Raw genomic sequence first — 14,173 nt, forward strand, 5'->3', positions numbered from 1 at the left:
GTCTCCTCTCTTCTTTCTTACATGGAAGGTGGTTTGGATCAAATCTAAAAGGAATAAGTTTGGATTTCGAATTCTATGAGATAGAGTTTTAGAAATCCAAAACTCTTTCAATTTTGCACCAAATTTATCCAAATTTTTTTTGGAATTTTCATGGATTTTAGAGTATATATTGTGCACCCTTTTTTGGTGATCCATGCACAAAAATATGAAGGAGATGCTCAAGAGTTGGGCGTCCCTTAACTTGCCATGTTTGGATAAGCCTTGACTAGGTGTTTGACCTAGACAAGGACTCTATCATATCTCTCTATATAAGATGAGTTTCTTCATGAAATTTTAGGAGGAATTAGAAATTTGAGAGACCTTTGTGCTATCCAAAAATTAGAGAGAAATACCTTTGGGTCGTGGAGATATAAAAGATGCAAGTTTGGATATCTAGAGAGAAAAACGTAAAGAAGAAGAGGGTCTTCTTCTTGGGTTTTTGTTTTCATATCTTTCCTCCCTCCATCTTGAGTTTTCTGAGAGTGTCTCAGATTTGAAACTCCTCCTTTTACTTTCCATCTTTGGAAGAGTCCAAATCAAGAAGAAGGAGGCACCTGATCAACCATCAAAGAAGGATCAGCGCAGTACTAGCATACTGTGCTGATTTCCTGAAGCAGGACTTCTGATCGAGATTCGTGGGCTTATGTGGATGACTCCTAGAGGCCGGACACGTGTGCGGCTTGCAACATCATCCTCAAGCCCAGATCAACAAGGTTAGAACATCTAACTTGCAAGGTAATAGATCTGATCTATTGTTTAATACATACATTAGATGTAGCTAGTATAGAAACATGTTGATATGATCAACATGTAGTTCATACTATATTTATATATATTTTAATTTTTAATTTAATGTTATGTAATAATCATGTAATAGGATCTTAGATCTAGGGTTTTTCTGATTTTAGAAAATAAATTTTGATTTATTTTAGTCTTCCACTGTATGATCTTGAAAAAGTTTCAAGATCTAATCCTGAAACCCTAGATCTGGTTCCTACAAGAATAAATTTTTTAAGTCCTCAAGTAAGTTAGTATTTAGTATTTAAGTATCTGATTATACTTAAAAATTAAGTTAAACCAAGTATTTTTTTTAAAAAAATTGATGTATAGATCAGAGAGTTTGTGAGATATTGAGGGATCAAATATTAAGAAAACTCAATAAAGAGTTAAGTTTAGAACTTAAATAGTTTTCTTTGAGTATTTCTAAATTTTTCTATCAGTATCAAAGAAGAGTTTACTTTCTATGGATTTGTGTAGAGTAACTATATATTTCTTTATATATTTTAAAAAAAAAAATTTCCAAGTACTTCATGCCGAGTAACCGGGCTTCTTTGCCTAACCAAGTATTGAGTTTCACGTCAAAAGGTATGAAGGGCAAAGAAGCTTTGTTGTAAAGCTAGTTTTAACTCGTAGCCTGTTTGATTCGAGCAAGTAGGTTCGAGGGATATTTTATACTTAGTGCCCTAAAGCCATCTGGTTTGAGAGTCATTGACTGAAAACTCGGTACATGGGTCAAACAGAAAGCTTAAGGGATTAAGACACTCAATAGCGATACAACATTAAAAAAAAAAAATCAATAAATGAAGGACAGAAGTAACAATATACTTTTCCATATGAAGGTTAATGATTTGGAGATAAAGGTAGGGATAATTTGAAAAAGTTCAGAAAAGGTTTAGTGTTCTTAGTTTAACTCTCATATTGACTAGTATTAATACCCCAATGACATACCTCATTTACACTCTACTGAACATCAGTGGCCTTTTTGAAAAATTATTTGGTGAAATTTGAGATTTTAAGTTTAAAGGTACTTAATTCTAAATTCTTTCTTTACTCGAGGATGAGCAAAGTTCAAGTTGGGGAGTGTGATAAGTGGTATATTTTTACATTTATTGAAGGCATTTTTGATAATTTATGGTGCTAACATCTTCTTAAAAATCTTAATTTCATGAATTTATTGAATTTTCTTAAAAAATAAGTGATTTTAAAAAAAAATATAAAATTAGATATATTTATAAAAAAATAGATGTTAATTTAATTAAGTAATTTAAGCACCAAAATAAAGACAAATTTTTAAAGAATTTAATACATATTTTTTTAATTTTTCAGGTGAAAATCGGAGCAAAAATGGAGCTAAAATATCTTAAAAAATAAAAAATATTACCTTTGGTGCACGGTGGATTGGTCGGTCGATCCACAGAGCCAGGACGCGGTCTACAGGAATAGTTACGCAGTCCACAGGTGTAGCTCACAGCGAGAGAAAGATCTTTTGCGCAATCTGACGACCCAAAAGCAATCCATCACACGATCCAATGGCTGTTATCGTTCTCGACTGTGTTAAGGACTCTTTTACGTGATCCGACGGCCAGAACTTCATCAGAACCCAGATCCAATGGCTGACATTCGATCCGACTTTGATAATGATTAAAACTATGATTTTTGATCAGATCTGAGCTGTTCAAACTCCATCCAACGGCTAGAAATATTCTTATGGAGATTAATACGATTTCTAAGGGTTTTGGACTCCTTTTCCTACCAAAAAATTATGAAAAATTCATCTATAAATAAGGGGTCCAGAAATAAACTTGGAGGGAAGAAAAATTAAGTAAAAAGTATAGAAAAAAGATTAAAAAAAAATAAAATAGCTTTAGAGACCCAAAGAAAAGAAGGAGAAAAACCGATTCGCTCTACGGAGTACGACGAAAGATGGAGAGGTCATCAACCATTTTTTCGATGAGGCTTAGCTGATCAACTTCAGATACTTGTTACAATTTTATTTTTATTTTATTTTATTATTTCTTTTAAATTTATTATACTTGAATTTCAATTTTAATTAATGCAAAATTTATTTTTTTGCACTTTAAATTTCTGTCTTTTATTTTTTATACGTAGATGCTAGGATCTAATTAGTAGATCTTAGTACCAATTTATTTTTATATTTTTTTAAATTTTTATTATTTATTTTTATTGTAAGTAGATACTAGGATCTAGTTAGTAGATCTTAGTATCCAATTTATTTTTCATATTTTTAATTTTTATTTTTTGACTTAAATTACTTTCTTTAAAATTTTATTTTTTTTATAAAATCAAAGATTTCAAATCAAAATCTTGCTTTCTCTGTGGATTCGATCAGACTCACTACTTTCTATATATTTTTAATTTTTATTGAAGTCAGAATTTGATTGATAATCACGGTGTCCTAACGACAGCATCTTGATCCTATCAGGGGTGCTCCGGTAAGACCCTCCGATGCTCAAGTCAGTACTCTGCTTCAACAAAAATGGAGTGCTTGAGTGAAAATTTTAGCAGAGTTTTGAGATAGAGTTTAGAGCTTAGAGAAGAACGTATCTGGGAGTCCCTTTTTATAGATGGAGAGCGTAACTGATTGACAGCGACGTCTGTAACTATCTGGTAGTGGGCTGTTCAGAGCCACCTGGAGTTTGTTATGGAGAGTAGTGGCATCAGAGGTCGTTCAGGGCCACGTGGAGTTTGTTACGGAGAGTGGAGTGGTGTCCGTTGTCACGACTTGCTAGAGAGTGGTTGAGCCCGGAGAGTGAAGTGGTGTCTGTTGTCGTGACTTGTCAGAGAGTGGTGGAGCCACACGGAATCCATTACAGAGAGTGGAACAGGGTAGTGGCCACTGTCGTGACTTGCCAGAGAGTTCGGATCTGTCGGTTGGAGCTCGGCTGGGATATCCGATGGAGCAGAATGGCTCTCTATCCTGTCGATCTAGGAGAAGCTTGGATATTTTCGAGGTTACTGACGAGTCTACTGTTGTCGGATGCCTTAGACGCTGATGCTATAGGTGGGAGTCATTTGCTGTAGAAGCTCGGATGGAGACTTTCTGTTGGTAAAGTTCGGTAGAAGTTCGGTTGCTAGGGAAGCCCGTCTGAGATTTGCTTGATGTGGAAGCTCATCTGAAGATTATCCATCGGAGAAGTTTGGTTTCATGAGGAATCTGGTGGAGGGTCGGCCGGCGGTGGACCTCGAATGGCATTGGGGAGGTTCGGCAGACATTGGAGGCGATCGATCATTGTAAAAATCCAGCTGTCGGAGTCTGTCCGTCGTAGGAGCTCGTCCGATATCCATCCGCTATGGAAGTTCGGATGGAGTCTGGTTCTTGTAGAAGGTCGAAAGGAGATCGCTTATTGTAGAAGCTCGGTTAAAGATCGATTGTCATGGGAGCTCGGAGTAGCGACCTGGCCGGTGGGTCCTGTCCCATTGTAGAAGCTTGTATGGGATCCGTCCACTGTAGGAGCTCGGCTGAAGTCTGCCTGTAATAGAAGTTCGAAAGAAATTTATTTACAATAGAAGCTCGGATGGAATTCGCTTACAGTAGAAGTTTGGAGTAGACTGCTCGTAGTAGAAGTTCAGAGTAGACCGCTCATAGTAGGAGTTCAGAGTAGACCGCTCGTAGTAGGAGTTCGGAGTAGACCGCTCATAGTAGGAGTTCAGCTCTTGCAAGAGCTCGGTTGGAATCCTGAAGGCGGTCGACCACCGTAGAAACTTGGATGGAGTCTGATTACTATAGAAATCTCATTATCGAAAAAGCTCGGATATTGACGAAGTCTGAAAGAAGTTCGGAGAATAGTTGATCACTGTAGAAGGTCGGCTGATAGTGAGGCCTAGAGAGCTTTTGGAGCGGCCCGGTAGATGGATGGAGAAGCTCATTGTCGGAAAAGTCCGGAAGCTCGGATGGTTGAGGGGGTTCAGAGAGACGCCACGCAAGGTCGGAAGCCGGAAAAGCCCTGGAAGGGTCGGTCTTTTACAAACTTTGATCGGGGGGTATTTTATACCCAACACCAGTCCCCCTACTTTCGAGTTTGGATTTCAAATAAAGTACAGAGAAATTCTCACGATCGAAGTTGCCCCCCTCGATTTCCGCACTCGATGGTTGCCAGATATTTTGACGTTCGGCACGCTGGTACTGGAGCCTCTTCGAAAAAGATTTTTTCTTTTTGGAATTCTCGCTGGAGCGCTGCCCCAGGTATGGAGCAATAATGGTTTTACCAATTGTCGGCCACCTCCAGCCACTTGCCATAGTGAGTGGGCCACGTGGCGGTTATAGACTGGCCGGAGGAGTCCTGCAGTCATTATTGCACCAGACCCCGTCGCCTATTTAAACCCGCCTCCCCCCTTTGGGGATCTCACTTTACACGGGAGTTCCTTTGGTCCCTTCTTCATTGCCGATATGGATGCGGATGCGGTTTGGATGTCAGCCCAGAGTCTCAAAGCCCACAAGAGGGAAGGCGCTGCAGCTTTCGGGTTGGCGAAGAAGGCGAGGGTAGAAGAGACAGATCCGATCGTGTTTCACCTTGTTCGCCCAGAGCCCACTTTTGTGACACATCCTCGAGTGCGAGTACTTTCCGATCCTGCAGAGGGGGGAAGTCAATGGGGGACTGAAAGAAGAAGTCAGAAAGAAGGGAAAACCCAACCTCAGGAAGAAGGTCATGCCCGCCGTCATTGTGAGGCAGCGGAAGCCATGGCGCAAAAAGGATGGCGTCTACATGTACTTTGAAGATAATGCTGGAGTAATTGTTAATCCAAAGGGGGGTTGGAAGAAGAAGTCGGATACTTAAAGCAATCCTCGACGATGGCTGGAATCGAGGGTTCGAAGTCTAATGGTACCGAGCTTTCTTGGAGCTCTTTCACCTTGTATTCCTTTCCTTTCTTGTTGTTTCTCTCTTTGGCCTTCAAGGCTTTGTAATGTACACTTCACTAATGAAATAAAAAAGAAATTTTCCATTACCTTGTCCATTCTTGTATTAAATTATTGTTTGCCAAACTTCTTTTGTCTTCCATCTTGTTTGGCATCGGCATTGTTTGTGATTTTTCGTCTATTCTCACTTTGATTTGTTGTTTACCGAACTTCTTTCATCTTTTGTCTTGTTCTATGCCGATGTTGTTTGAAGGTTTCCGGTTGTCGTCGCATTGATTTGCCTTTTTGGTTCATGACCGTAGGTCTTTTCAGGAACATTTGAGTTTGACGCTTCCTCCCGGTGCTCGAGCTTGGAGACCCGAACTTCTCGTTATTTTGAGGAAGTCGATTTCTCCTCGGCCTGAGCTGAGTTCCCTTTTATTGACTGAGGGTTTCTTGATAGGAGCATCCTTCCTCATTGAGACGAGGTTCCATGTGTCTTTGATGTAGTTTATTTTTCACTTATCACTGGTGTAGTTCGTCGCTTTCCCTTTTCATCTCTCCTTTTTTTTTGTGTTCGAGTGAGGATTTTCCCTCTGCTCTTAGCGGGGTCGTGGGAGTGTAGATGTGCCGTTGAGGAGGCTTTCCTCTTCGTCCGGTCTTGATCGACTGAGTCTTTGTTTGTGTCAGGATGAGGTTCTCCTCTTGTTCCCGATAGTCAATTTCAGCTCATATTAGGACGAGGTTCTCCTTCTGTTCCTAACAGGGCTGTGGGGGCACGTAAGGACCGCTGCAAGGGCCTCTCCTCCCATCCGGTCTCTAAGTAACCGAACCTTCGACTTTGCTCATATTAGGATGAGGTTCTCCTCCTATTCCTAACAAGGCTGTGGGGGTACATAAGGGTCGTTGCAAGGGTCTCTCCCCCCATCCGGTCTCTAAGTAACTGGGCCTTCGACTTTGCTCATGTTAGGACGAGATTCTTTTCCTATTCCTAACAAGGCTGTGGGGGCACATAAGGGCCGTTGCGAGGGCCTCTCCCCCCATCCGATCTTTAAGTAACCGGGCCTTCGACTTTGCTCATATTAGGACGAGGTTCTCCTCTTGTTCCTAACAAAGTTGTGGGGGCACATAAGGGCCGTTGCGAGGGCCTCTCCCCCCATCCGATCTTTAAGTAACCGGGCCTTCAACTTTGTTTATGTTAGGATGAGGTTCTCCTCCTTTTCCTAACAAGGCTATGGGGGCACATAAGGGCCATTGCAAGGGCCTCTCCCTCCATCCGATCTTTAAGTAACCGGGCCTTCGACTTTGCTCATGTTAGGATGAGGTTCTCCTCCTGTTCCTAACAAGGCTGTGGGGGCACATAAGGGCCATTGCGAGGGTCTCTCCCCCCATCCGGTCTTTAAGTAATCGGGCCTTCGACTTTGCTCATGTTAGGATGAGGTTCTCCTCCTATTCCTAACAAGGTTGTGGGAGCACATAAGGACCGTTGCAAGGGCCTCTCCCCCCATCTGGTCTTTAAGTAACCAGACCTCCGACTTTGCTTGTGTTAGGACGAGGTTCTCCTCCTGTTCCTAACAAGGCTGTGGGGGCACATAAGGGCCGTTGCAAGGGCCTCTTCCCCCATTCGGTCTTTAAGTAATCGGGCCTTCGACTTTGCTCGTATTAGGATGAGGTTCTCCACCTATTCCTGACATACTTAATTTTGACTGAATGAGGGGGTTACTTCCTGTCGTTATAAGCTCATGCCAAAAGGATAAATATGCAAATATAAAATTTTTATTGAAGACAAAGTTATTGGTAATATATTCGTAGATTTTTCGAATTCCATGGTTGCGAAAGTGTTGGAGCACAATTCTGGCTCCTCCCACGGACCTTGGGTGCAGCAGAACTAGCAACGAACAAATCTGGAGACTTCTGGACTCGATTGAAGGCCCTCGACGAAACCAGCCTGGTTGCTGTCTTCTTCGTCAGCCTTTTGTTCCAGATAAAGAATACCTCTGAAATCACCTTTAAAAAATCCAAGATCTGGTACCTAACTAGATCAGACCTGGATCGAGGTTTTTCAATTCGTAGATCTTAAATTGGGGCATTCTAGATAGGGAAGAAGGTAGATGGAGACAGACCTTGTAGATCTGTCCTGCTGCAGCCTTTCTTATAGATCTGTTGATGGAGATCTCACCCGTGCCTCAAACGACCTCAGATCAACTCCAGATCTAAGAGGGACTTGTACCAACCTCTTCTCAAGAGATTCCAGGTCTTAGATCTAGTGTTTGGGTGACTGCAAGAGAGGAGGGGAGCAATCTGGTTGGCGGCTGCAAGGAGGAAGGGGCTAGCGCCTCCCTTCTTTCTTTCCTTATTTAGACCTGGCGGCAAGAAACCCTAGGGTTTCTTGCTCCTGGGGCATGGAGGATGGCTGGAGAGAGAGGAAGAAGAGAGAGAGAGAGACTTGGGAGAAAGAGTCATCTATTACTTGGCTTCATCAAACCTATACAAGTACATGTATATATAAACACCGGGTCAAGTGACCCAGACCCAAAACTCCCTTGACCAACTCTATGAAAGATTAGGTTAACCCAAGCCTATGTACACCCATGACTCGACCTAATCTCACTTATCCTGAGCCCAGACCTGGCCCATAAAGAGTTGGTTTCTTGAGGCCCACATAACCTAGACCTCAAGAACCCGAAAGGCCCACAGCCTTTCAACCTAGGGCCCAACTAGCCCTAGAGCCTCCATGAAGCCCTCATGAATGATGGACCTTGGCCTTAGCCTTGGTCCCCTGGGCCTTGGGCACACCACCTGGATCATAACAATCTCTACCTTGGTGTCCCAAGGCCTCAACCAGCTCCACTCTATCCTTGCGACTGTAGACCCATTTACAGCCAATGGGCCTCTTCCCCTGTGGCAACTGCACCAATCACCACGTCTGGTTCTGGTGAAGAGACTGCATCTCTTCAGACATCACCTGGACCCATCGCTCTCTGTCCTAGCTCTCAATAGCCTCCTGATATGTATATGGGTCTCCATTTGCTGTCACCAGGGCATATGACAGCGTCTCCTTGAAGCCATATCTATCCGGTTGCCTGATGGTCCTCTTGGGCTTGTGTAGGGCAACACCGATATCAGTCCTCGATCTAGCTCGCTCCTGCTGGATCTCTTCACCTCGATCATCCGTCTGAGTCCTCTCCACCTGTGGAGACACCTTAGGTAGGTTCTCCACCTGAATGTCATGTCCTCCCATAGTACCTGCAAGAGGCAAAATCAAAGAGGTAAGCTGTCCAGCAGCGCCCTGCTGGACCTTTTCCTGCTCCTGCTACTCCTCCATGCCTGCTCGTCTCCGTAGGACTGACCCCTCATCAAAAGTCACATCCTGACTAATGATGACCTTCTTTTCCAAGGGATCCCATAGCCTGTATCCCTTGACTCCTCGCGGATAGCCTAGAAACACCGCCTTGCGTGATCTGGCGTCTAGCTTGCTTCGCTCACCAGCTCCAATGTGCACATAGGTCGTACACCCAAATACCCGTAGATGGCCCAGCCCAACTGTCCTCCTAGACCACACCTCCTCTAGAAGCCTGCCATCCAACCTGGTGTGAGGTGACCGATTGACCAAGTAACCGGCTGCGTCAATTGTGTCAACCCAGAACACCTTTGGAAGCTCTGCCTGTAGCCTCATGCATCATGCCTTTTCCAAAAATGTTCTATTCATCCTCTCGGCCATCCCATTCTGCTGTGGAGTCCCCTTAACTGAGAAGTGTCTCTTGATCCCACACTCCTCATAGTAGTCCTGGAACTCTCTGCTGGTGTATTCCCCGCCATTGTCTGACCTCAGATACTTCACGCTCCTCCCCTGCTCCTTCTCCACCTCAACTCTCCAGATCTTGAACTTGGTGAAGACCTCTGACTTCTCTCTCATGAAGTAAATCCAGAGTTTCCTTGAGAAATCATCAATCAGGGTCATGAAGTATCTGGCCCCATTCCTAGCTAAAACTGGGGCTGGTCCCCACACATCCGTGTGTACTAACTCCAGATGGACTGCACTGCGGGCTGTACTGATGTTGAACTGAACTCTCCTCTATTTTCCCATCTGGCAAGGCTCACAGATCTCCCCTGTAGCACCATCCTCCAGATCAGAGATGAGTCCTCTCCTGCTTAACTCCCTCAGCCCCTTGTCACCCATATGGCCTAGGCGGTAGTGCCACATCCTGTAAGCCCCCTGCTGGTCCTGTGCTGCAGCTGCTGCATCAGACTCTCCGATCACCACAGATCCCTCCATGCGATAGAGGTTATTGTTCAACTTCCTGCCTCTCATCACTACCATAGCTCCATTGGAGATGTTTAGTACTCTGCTTTTAGCCCTACTGCTGAAGCTGTATCCACTGCGCTCCAAGTAGCCTAGTGACACCAGATTCTTTTCCAACTCTGGGATGTGCTTTACATTTGTCAATATCTTTACAATCCCATCAAACATCCTCACCCTGACTGTCCCTATCCCACCCACCTTGCAAGGATGATTGTCGCCTAGAGTCACTGATCCCTCATCTGTCTTGGTGTATGTTGCAAACCAAGACCTATGTGGTGTGTAGTGATGTGAGCACACAGAGTCTAGTGTCCACTCCTCTGTGTAATGCCTGTGACCATCTGATACCACAAGTAGATCATCCTCCACCTGCTGCCCAGCAATTGCACTCACTGATTCTGAGCCACTTCTTTCTCCCTTCTTGCTCTTCCATAGTGGATATTCTCGCTTGAAGTGTCCGAACTCGTTGCACTTGAAGCATTTCACCTCTTTCTTTCCCTTCCTGGACTTGGACCGCCCCCTGGACTTGCTTCTGCCTCTACCTCTACCTGTCCTCTCCCCTACTGCCAAACCCTCCTGGGGAGCCTCATCTTTGGTCAACTTTTTCCTCTGCTCATTAGACCTCAGCACCGAGACCATGTCCTCATATTCCAGAGTCTCCTTGCCGTAGAGCAGTGTAGTCACCAAAGAGTCATATGATCCTGGTAGTGAACACAAAAGCAACAGGGACATGTCCTCCTCATCCAGCTTCACCCCGATATTCAACAACTCCATGCACAACTGGTCGAACCTCTGAATGTGGCCAATCACATCAGATCCCTCCTGCATCCGAAGACTGTACAACCTCTTCTTCAGCATCAGCTTGTTGCACATATTCTTCCCCATATACATGGTGTGCAACTTCGACCAAAAGCCCTTCAGGGTCTTTTCTTCTAGCACTGAATACAACGCCACATCCGTCAAACATCCTCTGATCACCGAGCATGCTTTCTTCTCCAACGATGCCCACTGTCTATCTGTCATTCCCTCAGGCTTCTCATCCAAAGCCTGATCCAGATCTGCTTGCACCAGAAGATCCTCCACCCGGATTTTCTATATGAAAAAATTCTCCTTGCCATCAAACTTCTCGAACTCAACCTTCATATTGCTGCCAATGACTGGATCCAAGCCAAACAAGCAATATAAAATCAAGAAGTGTAGAATATACCTTGATGGTACCTTGCTGAAAATTTTTAGCACTTGGGATCTTCAACTTCTCGTGCTTGGAACCGCTTCCTCACCATCATGGCTCTGATACTAACTATTGGAGCATGATCCCGGTTCCTCCCACAGACCTTGGGTGCAGCAGAACCAGCAACAAACAAATCTGGAGACTTCTGGACTCGATTGAAGGCCCTTGACGAAATCAGCCTGGTTGCTGTCTTCTTCGTCAGTCTTTCATTCCAGATGAAGAACACCTCTGAAATCACCTCTAAAAAATCCAAGATTTAGTAGCCAACCAGATCAGACCTGGGCCGAGGTCTTCCAATTTATAGATCTTAAATTAGGGTATTCTAGATAGGGAAGAAGGTAGATGGAGACAGACCTTGCAGATCTATCCTGCTGCAGCCTTTCTTGTAGATCTGTTGATGGAGATCTCACCCGCACCTCAAATGACCTCAGATCAACTCCAGATCTGAGAGAGACTTGTACCAACCTCTTCTCAAGAGATTCCAAATCCTGGACCTGGTGTTTGGGTGACTGCAAGAGAGGAGGGGAGCAATCTGGTTGGCAGCTGCAAGGAAAAAGGGGCTAGCGCCTCCCTTCTTTCTTTCCTTATCTGGACCTGGCGGCAAGAAACCCTAGGGTTTCTTACTCCTGGGGCATGGAGGATGGCTGGAGAGAGAGGGAGAAGAGAGAGAGAGACTTGGGAGAAAGAGTCGTCTATTACTTGGCTTCATCAAACCTATACAAGTACATGTATATATAAACATCGGGTTAAGTGACCCAGACCCAAAACTCCCTTGACCAACTCTATGGGAGATTAGGTTAACCCAAGCCCATGTACACCCATGACTCGACCTAATCTCACCTATCCTGGGCTCAGACCTGGCCCATAAAGAGTTGGTCCCTTGAGGCCCACACAACCTAGACCTCAAGAATTCGAAAGGCCCACAGCCTTTCAACCTAGGGCCCAACTAGCCCTAGAGCCTCCATGAAGCCCTCATGAATGATGGACCTTGGCCTTAGCCTTAGTCCCTTGGGCCTTGGGCACACCACCTGGATCATAACAGGAAGCTCCACTCCCCCAAGCTCTTTTAGGTAGTATGTTCCGGGCCGAACTACCTCCTTAACTTCATACGGGCCTTCCCAGTTTGGGGTAAGTTTTTCTTGATTCTGAGGTTGTGAGACAGCGGCTCACCAAAATACCAGGTCCCCCGCTCTGAAAGCTTTTCTTTTGATCCAAAAATTATAGTAGCGAGCTACTTTCTGCTTGTAAGCCGCCATCCGAACTTAAGCTGTCTCCCATTTTTCTTCTAACAAGTCGAGGTTGGCCTTGAGATCCTGTGGGTTGTGCTGCTCATCGAATGCCACGACTCATGCTGATGGGAGTTTGAGTTCAATCGGGATCACGACCTCTGTCCCGAAGGTCAAGGCGAAGGGGGTCTCCCCTGTGGGCAATCTTTGGGTAGTTCGGTATGCCCACAGCATGTGATAAAGCTCATCTGCCCAAGTTTCCTTTGCTTTTTCAAGTCTCGCCTTGATTCCTTACACCAGAGTCCTGTTAGTCACCTTGGCCTCGTCGTTTGCCTGCAGATGGGCTACCGAAGTGAAGTTATGGGAGATATTTAGGTCCTCACAAAATTCAGCAAATCCTGCTCCAGTAAATTACCGCCCATTATCATTAATGAGGGTTCTGGGTAGGCCAAACCTACAGACAATTGACTTCCAAACGAAGTCCAGCACTTTAGCTTCTGTGATTTTTGCCAAAGGCTCAGCCTTGACCCACTTGGTGAAATAGTCTATTGCCACCAGGAGGAACTTCCGCTGCCCGAATGCCATGGAAAAAGGTTCGAGGATATCCATTCCCCATTGCGCAAACGGCCATGAGGCACTCAATGGTGTAAGCTCAGTGGCAGGTTGCCTCTAGATATTTGCATATCTCTAACATCGATCACATCTTCTAACATATTCGACGGAGTCGTGGTACATGGTAGGCCAGTAATAGCCTTGTCAGAGCAGTTTGTGCGATAAAGATCTGGCCCCCAGGTGACTTCCACAGACTCCCTCATGTACCTCCCTCAAGGCGAAGTTGGCTTCAGAAGGCCGGAGGCATTTCAGGAGTGGCAAAGAGTACGACCTTTTGTATAGCTTGCCTTCGTAAAGGATATATCGAGAGGCCTGGTTCCTAAGCTTTCGAGCTTCTTTTGCATCAGGAGGAAGAACCCCGTCCTTGAGGTATGCAACCAAGGGTTCAATCCAACTGGGTTCATGGCTGATCTCCATCACAAGCTATGATTCTTCTGTACTAGGGCACTTCAGAACTTCGAAGAAGACTTCTCTAGGTAGTTCGGCTGGAGCCAGTGTAGCCAACTTGGAGAGAAGGTCAGTCCTGATATTTTCTGCTCTTAGGATCTGTCTGATATTAAAGCTGCCGAAGGTAGGGATGATCTCTCTTACCTTTTCTAGGTACTTGGCCATACTATCCTCCCGAGCTTCATAATTTTCGCTGACCTGTCCCATTATTAATTGGGAGTCATTGTAGGCTTGAAGCTGATCTACTTCTAACTCTTTGGCGATCCTTAGTCCCGCAATCAGAGCTTCGTATTCTGCTTCATTATTTATCACAGAAAATTCGAAGCGCAGTGCATATTCTGCGATAATTCTATCTGGATTGACCAAGACCAGGCCCGCGCCTGTGCTTGACATGTTGGAAGAACCATCCACATAGAGGGCCCAAAAACCATCAGGGAGATTTGTTCTTTCTTTCAGGGAGTTCGGCTGGAGCCCTGGGTTGTCGGCTTCATCTCGTCCAAGTTTGGCCTCTTCCGGGATAGTGCATTCCACCATGAAGTCTGCTAATATCTGAGTTTTTATTATCGGTCGAGGTCGATAGTCGATGTCAAACTCTGTGAGCTCGACTGCCCACTTCGCTATCCTCCCAAAGGCATCCGTTCGATGCAAAACCGCCTTGATTGGCAGGTCGGTGAGCAGTATTA

This window comes from Elaeis guineensis, chromosome 13, assembly GCF_000442705.2.
Source record: "Elaeis guineensis isolate ETL-2024a chromosome 13, EG11, whole genome shotgun sequence".
NCBI lineage: Eukaryota > Viridiplantae > Streptophyta > Magnoliopsida > Arecales > Arecaceae > Elaeis > Elaeis guineensis.